Genomic DNA, 17,651 nt, shown 5'->3' on the forward strand with positions numbered 1-17,651 from the left:
GCAACGGATTACCTACTCGAAAAACCATTTGTTTACCGGCAGATTTTTTCGACGGTAATGTTGGCGCCATAATATATTTTTTTCTGCACTATTACTGTCTGATTATTTCCTCGATAAATCCGACAGTAATATCAACTTTTTTTAAAAAAAATTGTGAAATAAATGACCAATTTTAATTTTTTATTTAAATTTATTTTTCACATAATTAATGGTCAATTTATAAATAATAGAAACCTATTATTTAAAATAAATAATAAAATATTCAAATAAATTAAAAGTCAAGTAAATCAAATAAATACAATGAAATAATAAAACGAAACACTAATCACTAAAGATCCAGGTAGTCCACGTCGTCATCGTCGTCATCATTCCTGTGGCCCTGATAAGGTAGTACAAAAGGTGGTGATGTCTATGTACCACCAGTAGGAATGATGCAAGTGGCGTGCATCTGTGAGCCTCGTACACTTCCATCTGAGCCTCCATCCGTTGAAGCCACTCCAGCTACTCCCTCCACTATAGCCTGAGGTCATCTGTGTCCATCACACGTGTAAGGATCTTTTGATATCTCTTCCGATAATCGTTCAGCTTTTGAGCCCACTGGTGAAAGCTGCGGGTGAGCTCCTACACCTGCAGCCTCAAATTCACGCCTTACTCGGACTTGATGACTCGACTGGTGGAAGAGGCGGACGATGGCCTCAACGTGGAGGTGCAGAGGCTGCTGGCGAAGAACAACCCCATCCCATATATGCTGTTCTTGTACGGCACTGAGGCACTGAGGCAGTCTCGCACCAAGCAGCAGATCCATCGATGGCGTCCTCCCCACTTTGTTGAGATTGCTAGGTCGCGCCCTCTAATCTCTGCATGTAGTTCTCCTGTGTATCACATGTTATTGTGATTAGTACGACAGCTATACAGTTAATCTCTAATTTTATATCAGAAGATCAGTGTATATTTACTCACATAATGATCCTGAGACCGCTGATCAGCAAATCTTGCTTTCTTCTCCTTCAACGTATGAGTGTACTTGAACATCTTCGCCAATGTCGCCTTGCAATCCAACGTCTTCGACTACACACATTGTATTGAAACATTATGATTAGGGTGCCTAGTAATGATATGTAAAAGAATATAACTAAGTTAATAACAAAATTAGAGACACTACATACCAACTTGGCCTTAGTCTTTATGAAAGTCACTGAGCCGCCAGTATAGTTGGACGACCTGGCCGATGCCTTGTTACCTTGATGAGCGGATAATTTATACGCTTTTTGGCATTGTTTGTAGTATGTTTTTAGTAGGATCTAGTTACTTTTAGGGATGTTTTCATTAGTTTTTATGTTAAATTCACATTTCTGGACTTTACTATGAGTTTGTGTGTTTTTCTGTGATTTTAGGTATTTTCTGGCTGAAATTGAGGGACTTGAGCAAAAATCAGATTCAGAGGTTGAAGAAGGACTGCTGATGCTGTTGGATTCTGACCTCCCTTCACTCAAAGTGGATTCTACAAAACTCAAAATGGCGCGCTTCCAATTGCGTTGGAAAGTAGACATCCAGAGCTTTCCAGAAATATATAATAGTTCATACTTTGGCCGAGTTTAGATGACGCAAAAGGGCGTTGAACGCCAGTTCTATGCTGCAGTCTGGAGTTAAACGCCAGAAACACGTCACGAACCAGAGTTGAACGCCAGAAACACGTTACAAACTGGCGTTCAACTCCAAGAATGACCTCTCCACGTGTAAACTTCAAGCTCAACCTAAGCACACACCAAGTGGGCCCCGGAAGTGGATTTATGCATCAATTACTTACTTCTGTAAACCATAGTAACTAGTTTAGTATAAATCGGACTTTTTACTATTGTATTTTCATCTTCGGATCATCCTGGATTGTATTTTTGATCCTGTGATCACGTTTTGGGGGCTGGCCTCTCGGCCATGCCTGAACCTTCATCACTTATGTATTTTCAACGGTAGAGTTTCTACACTCCATAGATTAAGGTGTGGAGCTCTGCTGTTCCTCATGAATTAATGCAAAGTACTACTGTTTTTCTATTCAATTCAACTTATACCGCTTCTAAGATATCCATTCGTTCCCAAGAACATGATGAATGTGATGATTATGTGACGCTCATCATCATTCTCACTTATGAACGCGTGCCTGACAAACACTTCCGTTCTACATGCAAACAAGCTAGAATGAGTATCTCTTAGATATCTAATACAGAGGACCGAGTCCGAGATATTAGAATCTTCGTGGTATAAGTTAGAACCTATGGATGGCCATTCCTGAGATCCGAAAAGTCTAAACCTTGTCTGTGGTATTCCGAGTAGGATCTGGGAAGGGATGGCTGTGACGAACTTCAAACTCGCGAGTGATGGGCGTAGTGACAGACGCAAAAGGATAGTAAATCCTATTCCAGTATGATCGAGAACCTCCAGATGATTAGCCATGTCGTGACAGAGCATTTGGACCATTTTCACAGAGAGGATGGGATGTAGCCATTGACAACGGTGATGCCCTTATAGAAAGCTTGTCATGGAAAAGAGTAGGGCCGATTGGATAAAGACAGCAGGAAAGCAGAAGTTCAGAAGAACGAAAGCATCTCTATACGCTTATCTGAAATTCTCACCAATGAATTACATAAGTATTTCTATCTTTATTTTCTATTTATTTATTATGATTCGAAAACTCCATAACCATTTGATATCCGCCTGACTGAGATTTACAAGGTGACCATAGCTTGCTTCATACCAACAATCTCCGTGGGATCGACCCTTACTCACGTAAGGTTTTATTACTTGGACGACCCAGTGCACTTGCTGGTTAGTTGTGCAAAGTTGTGAAGTTATACTTGGACCATGGTATTGTGCACCAGTTATTGGCGCCATTGCCAGGGAGAGAACGAACAACAAATTTTACAACCTCAGAGTAACAATTTCGCATACCAAGTTTTTGGCGCCGTTGCCGGGGATTGTTCGAGTTTGGACAACTGACGGTTCATCTTGTTGCTCAGATTGGGTAATTTTCTTCTTATTTTCAAAAAGTTTTCAAAAAAAGAAATTTTTTTTTCAAAAATCTTTCAAAAATTTCTCATCTGTTTTCGAAAATTATTCTAAATTTTTTTTTAAAATGAATTCTAGTGTTTCATGAAGCATGTTGAAGTCTGACTAGCTGTAAAGCCATGTCTAAATTCATTTGGACTGGGGCTTCCAACCCAACATTATCAAGAGCAAGCTAGTTGTTGCTAATCCACCTGCTGCTGTTCCTGATCCACCTGATTTACATGCTAAAGCTTGACTGGCTATTAAGCCATGTCTAACCCTCAGATTGGAGCTTTAGACTAAGAGTGCAAGATTTCTGGAATTCATATTAAAAATTTTGGAATCCTTATTTTTCTCTTTCACAAATAATTTTCGGAAAATACAAAAAAAATTATAAAATCATAAAAATAAAAAAATATTTTGTGTTTCTTGTTTGAGTCTTGAGTCAATTTTTAAGTTTGGTGTCAATTGCATGTTTTTAAAATTTATGCATTAAATTTTTTTCGAAAATTCATGCATTCATAGTGTTCTTCATGATCTTCAAGTTGTTCTTGGCCAGTCTTCTTGTTTGATCTTCATATTTTCTTGTTTTGTGTCTTTTCTTGTTTTTCATGTGCATTTTTGCATTCATAGTGTCCGAACATGAAAGATTTCTAAGTTTGGTGTCTTGCATGTTTTCTTTGCATTGAAAATTTTTCAAAAATATGTTCTTGATGTTCATCATGATCTTCAAAGTGTTCTTGGTGTTCATCTTGACATTCATAGCATTCTTGCATGCATTCATTGTTTTGATCCATAACTTTCATGCATTGAGTCTTTTTCATGTTTTTCTCTTTCATCATTGAAAATTCAAAAATCAAAAAAAATATCTTTCCCTTTTTCACTCATAAATTTCGAAAATTTGGATTGACTTTTTCAAAAATTTTTAAAATTCAATTGTTTCTTATGAGTCAAATCAAATTTTCAATTTAAAAATCTTATCTTTTTCAAAATCTTTTTTAAAAATCAAATCTTTTTCAATTTTCTTATTTATTTTCGAAAATATCTTCAACAATTAATGTTTTGATTCAAAAATTTCAAGTTTGTTACTTACTTATTAAGAAAGATTCAAACTTTAAGTTCTAGAATCATATCTTGTGATTTCTTGTGAATCAAGTCATTAATTGTGATTTTAAAAATCAAATCTTTTTCAAAACTAATTTCAATCATATCTTTTCAAAATATCTTTTTATCTTATCTTTTACAAAATCATATCTTTTCACATCATATCTTTTTCAAAAATTTGATTTCAAAATATCTTCTCTAACTTCTTATCTTCTTATCTTTTCAAAATTGATTTTCAAAATTTGTTTCAACTAACTAATTGACTTTTTGTTTGTTTCTTATCTTTTTCAAAACTACCTAACTAACTCTCTCTCTCTAATTTTCGAAAATATCTTCCCTCTTTTTCAAAATTTATTTTTAATTAACTAATTATTTTAATTTTTTATTTTAATTTTTTTTCCATTCCTAATTTTTGAAAATTACTAACCTTTTTCAAAAACTATTTTCGAAATTCACTAACTCTTTTTCAAAAATTATTTTCGAAAATCCTCTTTCTCTCTCATCTCCTTCTATTTATTTATTCATCTACTAACACTTCATCTCACCCAAATTCGAACCCCCTCCTCCATCTGTGTTCGAATTTTCTCTTTTTCCCTTCTTTACATTACATTCTTTTCTTCTTCTACTCACACAGGGGAACCTCTATACCTGGGTAAAAAGGATCCCTATTATTATTATTTTTCTGTTCCCTCTTTTTCATATGAGCAGGAGCAAGGACAAGAACATTCTTGTTGAAGCAGACCCTGAACCTGAAAGGACTCTGAAGAGGAAACTAAGAGAAGCTAAAATACAACAATCCAGAGATAACCTTACAGAAATTTTCAAACAGGAAAAGGAGATGGCAGCCGAAAATAATAATGCAAGGAGGATGCTTGGTGACTTTACTACACCTAATTCCAATTTACATAGAAGAAGCATCTCCATTCCTACCATTGGAGTAAACAATTTTGAGCTGAAACCTCAATTAGTTTCTCTGATGCAGCAGAACTGCAAGTTCTATGGACTTCCATCTGAAGATCATTTTCAGTTCTTAACTGAATTTTGCAGATCTGTGATACTGTTAAGACTAATGGAGTAGATCCTGAAGTCTACAGGCTCATGCTTTTCCCTTTTGCTGTGAGAGACAGAGCTAGAATATGGTTGGACTCTCAACCTAAGGATAGCCTGAACTCTTGGGATAAGCTGGTCAAGGCTTTCTTAGCCAAGTTCTTTCCTCCTCAAAAGCTGAGTAAGCTTAGAGTGGATGTTCAAACCTTCAGACAGAAAGAAGGTGAATCCCTCTATGAAGCTTGGGAGAGAAACAAGGAACAGACCAAAAAGTGTCCTTCTGACATGCTTTCAGAATGGACCATCTTGGATATATTCTATGATGGTCTGTCTGAATTAGCTAAGATGTCATTGGATACTTCTGCAGGTGGATCCATTCACCTAAAAAAATGCCTGCAGAAGCTCAATAACTCATTGACATGGTTGCTAACAACCAGTTTATGTACACTTCTGAGAGGAATCCTGTGAGTAATGGGACGCCTCAGAAGAAGGGAGTTCTTGAAATTGATACTCTGAATGCCATATTGGCTCAGAACAAAATATTGACTCAGCAAGTCAATATGATTTCTCAAAGTCTGAATGGAATGCAAGCTGCATCCAACAGTACTCAAGAGGCATCTTCTGAAGAAGAAGCTTATGATCCTGAGAACCCTGCAATAGCAGAGGTGAATTACATGGGTGAGCCATATGGAAACACCTATAATCCATCATGGAGAAATCACCCAAATCTTTCATGGAAGGATCAACAAAAGCCTCAACAAGGCTTTAATAATGGTGGAAGAAACAGGTTTAGCAATAGCAAGCCTTTTCCATCATCCACTCAGCAATAGACAGAGAACTCTGAACAAAATACCTCCAATTTAGCAAACTTAGTCTCTGATCTATCTAAGGCCACTGTGAGTTTCATGAATGAAACAAGGTCTTCCATTAAAAATTTGGAAGTACAAGTGGGCCAGCTGAGTAAAAGAATCACTGAAACCCCTCCTAGTACTCTCCCAAGCAATACAGAAGAAAATCCAAAAGGAGAGTGCAAGGCCATTGATATAACCATCATGGCCGAACCCAAGGAAGAAGGGGAGGACGTGAATCCCAAGGAGGAAGACCTCCTGGGACGCCCAGTGATTAATAAGGAGTTTTCCTCTAGGGAACCAAAGGAATCTGAGGCTCATCTAGAGACCATAGAGATTCTATTAAACCTCCTTACGCCCTTCATGAGTTCTGATGAATATTCTTCTTCTGAAGAGAATGAGGATGTCACGAAAGAACAAGTTGCCAAGTTCCTTGGTGCAATCATGAAGCTGAATACCAATTTATTTGGTAGTGAGACTTGGGGAGATGAACCTCCCCTGTTTACCAATGAACTAAATGCATTGGATCAGCTGAGATTGCCTTAGAAGAAACAGGATCCTGGAAAGTTCCTAATACCTTGTACCATAGGCACCATGACCTTTGAGAAGGCTCTATGTGACCTTGGGTCAGGAATAAAACTCATGCCACTCTCTGTAATGGAGAAACTGGGAATCTTTGAGGTGCAAGCTGCCAGAATCTCATTAGAGATGGCAGACAATTCAAGAAAAGAGGCTTATGGACAAGTAGAGGACATACTAGTAAAGGTTGAAGGCCTTTACATCCCTGCTGATTTCATAATCCTAGATACTGGGAAGGATGAGGATGAATCCATCATCCTTGGAAGACCTTTCCTAGCCACAGCAAGAGCTGTGATTGATGTTAACAGAGGTGAACTAGTCCTTCAATTGAATGAGGACTCCCTTGAGTTTAAAACTCAAGGACATCCTTCTGTAAACATGGAAAAGAGGCACAGTAAGCTTCTCTCAAAACAGAGTCAACCAGAGCCCCCACAGTCAAACTCTAAGTTTGGTGTTGGGAGGCCACAACCAAACTCTAAGTTTGGTGTTGGGGAGTCTCAACAATACTCTAAACATCTGTGAGGCTCCATGAGAGCGCACTGTCAAGCTATTGACATTAAAGAAGTGCTTGTTGGGAGGCAACCCAACTTTTATTTATCTAATTTCATTTTTATTTTCATTGTTCTTTCATGTTTTATTAGTTTCATGATCATGTGGAGTCACAAAAACAACTGAAAAAATTGAAGAAAAATCAAAAACAGCATAAAAAAACAACACACCCTAGAGGATGAGTTCACTGGCGTTCAAACGCCAGTAAGGAGCATCTGGCTGGCATTCAACGCCAGAACAGAGCATGGATCTGGCGTTGAACGCCCAAAACAAGCAGCATCCTGGCGTTCAGATGCCAGGAATGCACACTGAGGAAAGCTGGCGCTGAACACCAGAAACAAGCATGAAGCTGGCGTTCAACGCCAGAAATATGCTCCAGATGGGCGCTGAACGCCCAGAACAAGCATCAATTCGGTGTTTAAACGCCAGAATTGCATGCAAAGGCATTTTACATGCCTAATTGGTGCAGGGATGCAATTCCTTGACACCTCAGGATCTGTGGACCCACAGGATCATCTCAGCATCTGTGGACTCCACAGGATCCCCACCTACCACCACTCACTCTCTTTCCTCTTCTCAATGTTCATCCTCCCTTCCCAATAAACACTCTTCCCTAAAACTCTTCACTAATCACCTCAATCTCTCTACCCTATCACTACTTCATCACTCACATCCATCCACTCTTCCCCAAAAACCTACCTCATAAACTTCATGACGTTGGGATTTTTGCCAGTAAAGAATTTCATAAAAATAGTCGCGTTGTAGATATAGTCTCTAAACCGACAGAAATTCCTTCGTACAAACGTTTGGTTGTCACAAGTAACAAACCCTTTAAAATTGATAACCGAGTATTTAAACCTCGGGTCGTCTTCTCAAGGAATTGCAGGGAGGTATGTTCTTATTATTGGTTATGCAAAGGTATGTTTTGGGGTTTTTGGATCAAGGTAAAAAGTTAGAAAAGCAATGGCAGAGGGAATAAAATAATAACAATAAAAATAAACTCTTGGCAAGGTATTAGAAATTGGAAGTCCAGACCAAGTTATCCTTATCAATGATAATGAAAATTGAATCTTAATTCCACTTAGTCAACCTTTACTAAAGTAAAGGAAAGTCAAGGGATTAATTAGTTTGATCTTCGAATCCTATTTATTTCCTAAGAAAAGATTGGGATTATTGAAGTTCAATTCAATTGGCAAGATAACAATTATCAATTATGCTGTTGAATTGGATAACTCCTGAGTTACTGATTTCTTAACCAAAACCAAGAATGTAAAAAGCTAAATATAAATCACAAATCTGAAAATACCTCAATTGCATTAATAAAGAAAATCATAACGTGAAAGCCATAAGCCAATTATTCAAAAGATAAATATCAATTAAAGTACTAAGGTGAATAAAAAATGGAAACGAAATTAAACAGAAAAGAACATTAAACCTGGGATTGAGAGTCACTCCTAAAACTAAGAGAAGTCCTAAATCCTAATCCTAAGAGAGAGGAGAGAACCTCTCTCTCTAAAAACTACATCTACTCCTAAAAATTGTGAATTATCAGAGCCTCCTCTTGAATGGATGCATTCCCCACTTTATAGCCTCTAATCTGTGTGTTCTGGGCTGAAAACTGGGTCAAAAGCAGCCCAAAAATCACCCCCTGTGATTTCTATTACGTTCAGGTCGCGGAAAGGTGAGGCGGCCGCGTCGTCCATGCGGCCGCGCGGATTGGGTGTTGGCCAGGTCACGCGTCCGCGTGACCCACGCGTTCGCGCGCCTGGCGTCGAGGTAACTATGGCAAATTATATATCAAATCGAAGCCCCAGACGTTAGCTTTCCAACGCAACTGGAACCGCATCATTTGGACCTCTGTAGCTAAAGTTATAGCCGTTTGAGTGCGAAGAGGTCAGGCTAGACAGCTTAGCAATTTCTCCAACTTATTGTATTCCTTCCACTTTTGCATGGTTCCTTTCCATCCTCTGAGCCATTCCTGTCCTATAATCTCTGAAAGCACTTAACACACATATTAAGGCATCTAATGGTAATAAGAGAGGATTAATATTAGCAAATATAAGTCCAAAGAAACATGTTTTCAATTGAAGCACATAATTAGGAAGGCAAATGTAAAACCATGCAAATAGTATGAATAAGTGGGTAAAGAGTTGATGAAAACCACTCAATTGAGCACAAGATAAATCATAAAATAGTAGTTTATCAACCTCCTCACACTTAAACACTAGCATGTCCTCATGCTAAGCTTAAGAGAACTATAAAGATGAAGAATGTATGAAATGCAACCTATCTATATGAATGCAACTACATGCAGAATGTTTCCACCTTCTTAGTTAAAAGTAAACAAATCTTTCAAGAGGAAATATGAACTGGATTTCACTAATTCAAATCATAAAAATGAAGTACAAATTGACTTGCAAGAAGAAAATAGCTCATGAAAGCAGGGAACAAGGAATTGAGCATCGAACCCTCACTGGTAGTGTATACACTCTAATCACTCAAGTGTTTTAGGTTCGATTCTCTCAATTCTCTACTAACCTTGCTTTCTAAGGCTTGCTCTTCATCTAACAATCAACATAAATTTAATGCATAAATACATAAATCAAGAGGTCTTTTAAGGGTTGTAATGGGGTTAGGGTCAAGGTAGGATTGTATTGGGCCAAGTGGACTAAAATATGAATCCTTAATTAACTTAAACTTTTCCCACCTAACTTAAACAATCCATGTAATCATAATACAAAAGCTAACTGTCCATTAACCATGTTTTCCATATATTCATGCATTCTAATTTCAAGTACAACTCATATGCATTGCTTTCACCACTTACTTTGGGGCATTTTGTCCCCTTTTACTTAATTGCTCTTTTTTTTTCTTTTTCTCTCTTTTTTCTTTTTTTTTTATATATATATTTTTTTCTTTTTCTTTTGTTTTTCTCAATGCATATGATTAATTTATTGAATGCATGAACATGTCCTAAACATTTCTTTCACATTTTTAGAAAATTCTAACATACTCAATTCTCAAACCAAATATTTCCAAACCCAATTTCCCACACTTAAATCATAAGCACTCTCACTAGTCTAAGCTAACTAAGGATTCAAATTAAGGACATTATTGTTTTCCGCTTAGAGTTAATGATGTGCTAAAGTAAAGAACAAAGGGGTAAAATAGGCTCAAATTGGTTTGCAAAGGATAATGAAAGGTAAGGCCATATGGGTATGTAAGCTCAGTGAAACAAAGGCCTCAATCATGTAAGTACATGCATACATCAAACCATGAAAATATAGAATTAAGCAAGACAAAGATCACAATTTTAGAGAGAAAAATACACACTAAAACAAAATTTTGGTTGATAAAATGCAACCAACTTAAATAGGCTCAAAATCTCACAGGTTTTGTGTGTTCGAGCTCTAAACCATGTTCCAGTATAATATCTCTTCAAACAAGTGTAACATTAAATTTTATTCAAATTAGTGAAATTCTCTAAAAATTTTCTTAAAAAAGAAAATATTACTTCAACCAAGTGGTAAAATATGCAAAAAAATCAAACAAATATGCAATCAAACATGCAAATGCAACAATGAACAAACAAATAAAATAAAAATTTTGGTGTTGAGTCAGGAAATAACTAACCCATGGAGATCGGTATCGACCTCCCCACACTTAAAGATTGCACCGTCCTCGGTGCATGCTGAGATGTGCAGGTGGACGGGTCTTCTCCAACTGATGCTTTTCTCCAAGGATTTTGCTGATGAACTTGTTTGTCTCCCCATGTAAATGTCTTCCGGTTCCCTTCCGGGTGGCCATCCTGAAGGAAAAAGGGAAGAAGAGTAACCCAGAAATAAAGATAGGAAAATAAATAAAACATGGGTTGGTTGATGCCAAATAATGAGGGTCTCAAATACATGGTAACTACAACATGCAAGTGAGAAAACAATAGAAGCACATGGCATAGCAGTGGTGCGAAAATTTGCAACAATGGAGAAGAGAATGGGGAAGGAGAGATAATATAAATTCATGTCAATGCAAGAGTAATATAGATATAAAAGATTGGCATTGATTTAAATAATATTACTCAATAAGAATGAAACAAGTCACTAAGCACCAAGAAAATACCAGAAAAGATGTAACAGTTGAATAAGAACATTTGAACACCAATAATAATTTTAGAAAAATAAAATATGAAATGAATGAAAGCATGCAAATAAATAAAATAGAATGGAAGTGAGAGAAAATAAGAAAGAAAGAAGAAAGAAATAAGAAAAGATAAGAAGAATAAGGATTCAGAGAAGAAAAGATAAGAAAATTGGCACTAATCTGGATAGGTTGTGCGACGCTAGCGACGCGGTCGCGTGGTGCGCGATAAGGTTGGGCGACGCGGACGCGTGGGGCACGCGATCGCGTGACTCGATTTGTGCTAGTGGCGCGAGTGCAGCCTCGCGGTCGCACAACTCTCTGTTCAAAACTTAGTATTGCCAAAATCCAGGGTGACGCAGTCGCGTGGTCGACGCGATCGCGCGGGTGGCCTTTTTCTTAAAATGACGCGACCGTGTGAGGCACGCGGTCACGTGGTAGGGCTTGGGCTTCCAGCACGAGTCCAGCCCAATTCCAGCTCAACTTTTGGCCATACACCTTGTTACATCGAAATCCAGGGCCACGCGGCCGCGTGGGTGACGCGAACACGTGGGGAAGCCATTTTGCAAATGACGCGGCCGCATCAGCGACGCGGTTGCGTGGGACGATTTGTGCCCTTGGCACGCCTCCAGCTCTGTTCCTGCGTAACCCTCTGTTCAATTCTTTTCTCCTCAACGCACTAGCGACGCGGACGCGTCAGCGACGCTACCGCGTCGCGTGCGTGTTTTTTTTTTTTTGATAATCTGAAAAAAAATGCAGAATGCAGTGTTAATATGAATGTGATGTAAAACTCCAGGTTCAATAAAATATAATAAAACTCGAAAACAAATAAAACTAAATAAAAATGAAAAAGAACGATCATACCATGGTGGGTTGTCTCCCACCTAGCACTTTTAGTTAAAGTCCTTAAGTTGGACGTTTGGTGAGCTCCCTGTTATGGTGGCTTATGTTTGTATTCATCCAGGAATCTCCATCAATGTTTGTAATTCCAGTAGCCTCCGGGATCCCAAACTAGGCGTAGAAAGCCTTCAAGTAAGTTAAAGCAAGTGACAAGGCCCCAAGAGTGTTGATTGCCAGAATGAATTCCGGGGTCCCAGATCTTGCTTTTGCACCCGTCTTCTTGTTGATCATCATCATTTTTCCACTTGGGTGGTGAACAGTCAGAATTCTCACTGAGACATCCAAACAGCTTCTTAGACCCATTCAGTTGAGCTTTATACCAACCTTTGCGTTTAAACTTAAAGCTTCCAACCATAATGAACCTTGCTTAACAATTCTTACCACTGGCCATCTTCCTCTTACTCTTAATGCCACAAAGAGCTCTAAGTTGACCATCCGTCTCCAGTAGCCCATATTCAAGTGGGATTAGAAAGCTATGGGATATGAATTTTACCCACTTGAATGTTGTGAAGGATGATGGCAACTTAAGGGGAGGTGTTTTTAATGAAATTGCAAGCTCCACTCCCTTGTGCTCTTCTCTGATAATTACCACCTCTTTGCAAGCTTCTTCAATTTCAACCTCTTCCTCTTGGTAGCTTTCTTCCAATTCAATCTTCTCTTCATTGCTTTCCAAGGGCATGGGAGGTTGTGCTTCTTCTTCTTGAATCTCCATCTCTTGATCAACCTCTTCCAAGTCTTCAACTATGATATGCTTTGGAGGTTGTACACCCTCCTCAGCATCAATTTCAACCGTCTTGGAAGGAGGTTCTATGACTGGACTTTCCCATGGAGGTTCTGCATCTCCTAAGTCTTCAACAACTTCTTCTTCTTCTTGAACAATGACAGCTTCTTCTACTTGTTCTAGTACGAATTCATTCTCTGTCTTGTCCACTGGGGTTTCTGGTATCTCCTTCATGCTATGCTCTTCACTAGACTGTCCACATGGGGCTGTGGCTGATCCTTGTGTATTTAAGCATCTAGAAGTCCATTGAATTAATACTTGCCCCAGTTGTTGAACGGTTGCCTGAAATTTAATTACTGTTTCCCTTAGGCGATCTTCTGCTTCTCGAGTTGCCGGACTTGGACATGATTCAAAAGAAAGTGGTGGTGGTTGGGAGTGATTGGATTGGAATTGGGGTGATTCTATATATGGTTCATATGGCTCATAAGGTGGTTGGTATGGTGGTTGAGGGTTAGGGTCATATGGAGGTGAATGGTGGTAGTTGGCTTGTGAGTGTGATGGTCCAAAGTTATGTTGAGGAAAGGGTTCATAGGCATATGGTGGTGGTTGTTGATAGTCCATTGGAGGTGCTTGTTGCCATGAGGGTTGATCAAATCCTTGTGGCTCCTCCCATCTTTGATTGTTCCAACCTTGATGCCTGTTCTCATTGTAATTTCTTCTTCCTGCAACATAATTGTAACCAGACTCATAGCCAAAGGGGTGAGAGTTCATAGTAACAAATAAAAAAATAAAAATAAATTTAAATTAAAAGGTTATTTAATTTTTGAATTTGAAAATTAAATTTTGAAATTTGAATTTTAAATTTTTGAAATTTGAATTTTTTTTTAAATTTGAAATTTTTTTTTATTTTGAATTTTTTTAAAAAAAATTTTTAAATTTGAATTTTGAAAATTGACTTTTGAAATAAGATAAGATAAGATAAGATAAAAATTTTTAAAAATAAAAAAATCTGAAATTTTTTTTTTCGAAAAAAAAATTAAAAATATTTTTGAATTTAATGAGGAAAGAGAAAAACAATAAAATGACACCAAATTTCAAATTTTTAGATCAAAACGAAGAAAACAACTAAGAACAGCTTGAAGGTTAAGATGAACGTGAAGAACAACTTGAAGATCAAGATGAACACTAAGAACAAATTTTTGAAAAAAAAAATTTTTTAATAACTAAATAAAAACCAATAACCTCTTAATTTATGAAAAAGTAAAAATAAAAACAAATATTCAAACAAAAAGCAAAAAAAATATTTACAATAACCAATAATAAGGCACACGTTTGCAATTTTCCGGCAACGGCGCCATTTTGACATTGGGATTTTTTGCCAGTAAAGAATTTCATAAAAACAGTCGCGTTGTAGATATAGTCTCTAAACTGACAGAAATCCCTTCGTACAAACGTTTGGTTGTCACAAGTAACAAACCCCTTTAAAATTGATAACCGAGTATTTAAACCTCGGGTCGTCTTCTCAAGGAATTGCAGGGAGGTATGTTCTTATTATTGGTTATGCAAAGGTATGTTTTGGGGTTTTTGGATCAAGGTAAAAAGTTAGAAAAGCAATGGCAGAGGGAATAAAATAATAACAATAAACATAAACTCTTGGCAAGGTATTAGAAATTGGAAGTCCAGACCAAGTTATCCTTATCAATGATAATGAAAATTGAATCTTAATTCCACTTAGTCAACCTTTACTAAAGTAAAGGAAAGTCAAGGGATTAATTAGTTTGATCTTCGAATCCTATTTATTTCCTAAGAAAAGATTGGGATTATTGAAGTTCAATTCAATTGGCAAGATAACAATTATCAATTATGCTGTTGAATTGGATAACTCCTGAGTTACTGATTTTTTAAAAGCTAAATATAAATCACAAATCTGAAAATACCTCAATTGCATTAATAAAGAAAATCATAACATGAAAGTCATAAGCCAATTATTCAAAAGATAAATATCAATTAAAGTACTAAGGTGAATAAAAAATGGAACTGAAATTAAACAGAAAAGAACATTAAACCTGGGATTGAGAAGGTTATAGCCGTTAGCTTTCCAACGCAACTGGAACCGTGTCATTTGGACCTCTGTAGCTAAAGTTATAGCCGTTTGAGTGCGAAGAGGTCAGGTTGGACAGCTTAGCAATTTCTCCAACTTATTGTATTCCTTCCACTTTTACATGCTTCCTTTCCATCATCTGAGTCATTCCTGCCCTATAATCTCTGAAAGCACTTAACACACATATCAAGGCATCTAATGGTAATAAGAGAGGATTAATATTAGCAAATATAAGTCCAAAGAAACATGTTTTCAATCGAAGCACATAATTAGGAAGGCAAATGTAAAACCATGCAAATAGTATGAATAAGTGGGTAAAGAGTTGATGAAAACCACTCAATTGAGCACAAGATAAACCATAAAATAGTGGTTTATCTCTCCACCTACCTTCAAAATTCAAAATCAATTTCCCACCCAAACCCACCCTATATGGCCGAAATTAACCCCCCCTCCCCTCCCTATATAAAGCCCTCCATTCTTCCTCATTTTCACACAACACAACCCTCTCTTCCCCTTCTTGGCCGAATACACCTCTCCCTCCTCTCCTCCATATTTTTTTCTTCTTCTTCATCTATTCTTTCTTCTCTTGCTCGAGGGCGAGCAATATTCTAAGTTTGGTATGGTAAAAGCATAAGCTTTTTGTTTTTCCATTACCATTGATGGCACCTAAGACCGGAGAATCCTCTAGAAAAGGGAAAGGGAAGACAAAAGCTTCCACCTCCGAGTCATGGTAGATGGAAAGATTCATCTCCAAAGCTCATCAAGACCACTTTTATGATGTTGTGGCCAAGAAGAAGGTGATCCCCGAGGTCCCTTTCAAGCTCAAGAGAAATGAGTATCCGGAGATCCGACATGAAATCCAAAGAAGAGGTTGGGAAGCTCTAACAAACCCCATCCAACAAGTCGGCATCCTAATGGTTCAAGAGTTCTATGCCAATGCATGGATCACTAAGAACCATGATCAAAGTAAGAACCCGAACCCAAAGAATTATCTCACCATAGTTCGGGGGAAATACTTAGATTTTAGTCCGGAAAATGTGAGGTTGGCATTTAACTTTCCTATGATGCAAGGAGATGCACGCCCCTACACTAGAAGGGTCAACTTTGATCAAAGGTTGGACCAAGTCCTCCTGGACATATGTGTGGAAGGAGCTCAATGGAAGATTGACTCAAAAGGCAAACCGGTTCAACTTAGAAGACTGGACCTCAAGCTTGTGGCTAGAGGATGGTTGGAGTTCATCCAACGCTCCATCATCCCCACTAGCAACCGATCTGAAGTTACTGTGGATCGGGCCATCATGATTCATAGCATCATGATTGGTGAGGAAGTAGAAGTTCATGAAGTCATCTCCCTTGAACTCTACAAAATAGCCGAAAAGTCCTCCCCCTTGGCAAGGCTAGCTTTCCCTCATCTTATTTGCCATCTATGTTACTCAGCTGGAGCTTTCATAGAAGGAGACATTCCCATTGAGGAAGAGAAGCCCATCACTAAGAAAAGGATGGAGCAAACAAGAGAGACCACTCATGGAGCTCAAGAAACGCATGAGAAAGCTCACCATCAAGAAATTCCTGAGATATCTCAAGGGATGCACTTTCCTCCACAGAATTTTTGGGAGCAAATCAACACCTCCCTAGGAGAATTAAGTTCCAACATGGGACAATTAAGGGTAGAACATCAAGAGCACTCCATCATCCTTCATGAAATTAGAGAAGATCAAAAAGCAATGAGGGATGAGCAACAAAGACAAGGAAGAGACATAGAAGAGCTCAAGGACATCATTGGTTCCTCAAGAAGAAAACGCCACCATCACTAAGGTGGACTCATTCCTTGTTCTTAAATTCTCTGTTTTTTGTTTTCTTTATGTTAAGTGCTTATCCATGTTTGTGTCTTATTACATGATCATTAGTATTTAGTAACTTTGTCTTAATGTCCTATGAATCCATCACCTCTCTTAAATGAAAAATGTTTTAATTCAAAAGAACAAGAAGTACATGAGTTTCGAATTTATCCTTGAACTTAGTTTAATTATATTGATGTGGTGACAATACTTTTTGTTTTCTGAATGAATGCTTGAACAGTGCATATGTCTTTTGAAGTTGTTGTTTAAGAATGTTAAATATGTTGGCTCTTGAAAGAATGATGACAAGGAGACATGTTATTTGATAATCTGAAAAATCATAAAAATGATTCTTGAAGCAAGAAAAAGCAGTGAATACAAAAGCTTGCAGAAAAAAAAATAGAAAAAGAAAAAGCGAGCAGAAAAAGCCAAAAGCTCTTAAAACCAAGAGGCAAGAGCAAAAAGCCAGTAACCCTTAAAACCAAAAGGCAAGGGTAATAAAAAGGATCCCAAGGCTTTGAGCATCAGTGGATAGGAGGGCCTAAAGGAATAAAATCCTGGCCTAAGCGGCTAAACCAAGCTGTCCCTAACCATGTGCTTGTGGCGTGAAGGTGTCAAGTGAAAACTTGAGACTGAGCGGTTAAAGTCAAGGTCCAAAGCGAAAACAGAGTGTGCTTAAGAACCCTGGACACTTCTAATTGGGGACTTTAGCAAAGCTGAGTCACAATCTGAAAAGGTTCACCCAATTATGTGTCTGTGGCATTTATGTATCCGGTGGTAATACTGGAAAA

The 17,651-nt window shown here is 37.8% G+C and overlaps 1 non-coding gene across 1 annotated transcript; it reads right to left on the bottom strand.

Moving 5' to 3' along the window:
• Positions 1–5,373: 5,373 nt before the first annotated feature.
• On the bottom strand, positions 5,374–5,481 carry LOC112788586 (small nucleolar RNA R71). The gene has a single exon (XR_003195946.1). It is a non-coding gene; the product is annotated as a small nucleolar RNA R71 (small nucleolar RNA).
• Positions 5,482–17,651: the final 12,170 nt, after the last annotated feature.

Source organism: Arachis hypogaea, chromosome 20 (assembly GCF_003086295.3).
Source record: "Arachis hypogaea cultivar Tifrunner chromosome 20, arahy.Tifrunner.gnm2.J5K5, whole genome shotgun sequence".
Classification (NCBI taxonomy): domain Eukaryota; kingdom Viridiplantae; phylum Streptophyta; class Magnoliopsida; order Fabales; family Fabaceae; genus Arachis; species Arachis hypogaea.